Here is a 2,500-nt window from a genome sequence, read left to right as displayed (position 1 = left end):
TCTAATGCCCACCATGGAGGCATTAATGTCCTCAACAAACTGAATTAAGGACTCCAATGAGCCCCCCCATATGCCAAAAATATCATCTATATACCTTAGCCAGAGCTTACAGCTACTGATGAATGGCTGACTATTGTAGACAAATTTGTTCTCAAAACCACTCATGAACAAATTGGCATATGAGGGGGCTACATTGGAGCCCATTGCTGTCCCCCGTTTTTGCATATAATATGTGTCCTGAAAAAGGAAGTAATTACAGTACAATATCAATCTTAGCATGTCGTCAACAAAATCAATCTGAGATGGATTATATAGTTTGCTTTCACTTAAAAAACTTTTGACAGTAGTTAAACCAGCCTCATGTGGAATTGAAGTATAAAGATTTACCACATCAAGTGTAAAAATTAAACATGTATCCTCTATTTCAACTCCTGCAAGTTTTGTTAAAAAATCATTTGTGTCTTTAATGAATGATCTTTGCTGTTTGACTAAAGGAAAGAGGATTTTGTCTAAAAAAATTGAAGTGTTAGAGAACACAGAATCAGTACAAGCCACAATAGGGCGTCCAGGTGGATGTGTGAGGTTTTTATGTACCTTGGGCAATGTATAGAAAACTGGTGTTATTGGAAATTTGTTAAACAAAAATTCATAAACCTCTTTAGAGATAATATTGCGTCCCAAGGCTCTATCTAAAATCCCTCTAAGTTCACTTTGTATCTCTACAAGGGGGTTGTGATCCAGTATTTCATAAACTCCCCCATCTGATAATTGTTGTAGAATTTCCTGGGTGTAATAATCAGTATCTAATATCACAATAGAACCGCCCTTATCGGCGTTTTTTATTGTGATGTTTTTATTACTTTTTAGGGTAGATATAGCCTCCCATTCCCCTTTAGTTAAATTGTGTTGTTTAGTATATGGTTGCAATTTTGCTTTCTTCACTAAATTAGCAACATCCTGTTGGACAAACTTAACAAAGGTTTCAATACCAGAGTTACTTGTAGGAGGTATAAATGAGGACTTTTTGTATAGATTCAACGTTTTTAGATTAAAGCAATCATTTTGCATTACTTCATTTATTGCATTTTGATCACACACATTAGCCGTATTACTCCCACCATATAGTGCCTTTAACCTTAATGTCCTGAAAAATTTATAGAGATCTTTATCTATCTCAAAATCGTCATGATCTTTAACAGGGCAAAATGACAGTCCTTTCATCAAAAGACTAAGTTCGTTATCTGATAGCTTATATCTGGAAATATTAATGACAAGGTTTTCTTCTTCAGACACAGGGGTTTTAATTTTAGGTAGTTCATTTACCTGTGTTGTTATTTTCTCATGCCCCGTCGATGTCTCCCTCCTCTCTGCTGTCTGTGCGGCCTGTATAATTGCCGCTGTTGGTTCCATGCACTGCGGGTATACATCCTGGGCTCTCTTTGATCGGCGGTGCTTCCGCCGTCCCCTCCGGTGTCTCCTTCCGAACCGGAGTCTAAAAAACTTTCCCCGGATGATGTGTTTTCAGCCTTGTCCTGATCTTGATCCGTTGTTACTCTCGGCGTTCTCCTCAAGCGTAGGCCCTCACGTGACCTAGACGCATTGTCATGTGACCAATGGTAGACTCGATGGTTAGCGTAATCCAACACAATTTAACTAAAGGGGAATGGGAGGCTATATCTACCCTAAAAAGTAATAAAAACATCACAATAAAAAACGCCGATAAGGGCGGTTCTATTGTGATATTAGATACTGATTATTACACCCAGGAAATTCTACAACAATTATCAGATGGGGGAGTTTATGAAATACTGGATCACAACCCCCTTGTAGAGATACAAAGTGAACTTAGAGGGATTTTAGATAGAGCCTTGGGACGCAATATTATCTCTAAAGAGGTTTATGAATTTTTGTTTAACAAATTTCCAATAACACCAGTTTTCTATACATTGCCCAAGGTACATAAAAACCTCACACATCCACCTGGACGCCCTATTGTGGCTTGTACTGATTCTGTGTTCTCTAACACTTCAATTTTTTTAGACAAAATCCTCTTTCCTTTAGTCAAACAGCAAAGATCATTCATTAAAGACACAAATGATTTTTTAACAAAACTTGCAGGAGTTGAAATAGAGGATACATGTTTAATTTTTACACTTGATGTGGTAAATCTTTATACTTCAATTCCACATGAGGCTGGTTTAACTACTGTCAAAAGTTTTTTAAGTGAAAGCAAACTATATAATCCATCTCAGATTGATTTTGTTGACGACATGCTAAGATTGATATTGTACTGTAATTACTTCCTTTTTCAGGACACATATTATATGCAAAAACGGGGGACAGCAATGGGCTCCAATGTAGCCCCCTCATATGCCAATTTGTTCATGAGTGGTTTTGAGAACAAATTTGTCTACAATAGTCAGCCATTCATCAGTAGCTGTAAGCTCTGGCTAAGGTATATAGATGATATTTTTGGCATATGGGGGGGGGGCTCATTGGA

The sequence above is a fragment of the Bombina bombina genome, chromosome 10 (genome assembly GCF_027579735.1).
Source record: "Bombina bombina isolate aBomBom1 chromosome 10, aBomBom1.pri, whole genome shotgun sequence".
Lineage (NCBI taxonomy): Eukaryota > Metazoa > Chordata > Amphibia > Anura > Bombinatoridae > Bombina > Bombina bombina.
The sequence above is the reverse complement of the archived record's forward strand: the minus strand, read 5'-3'. Positions refer to the sequence as shown.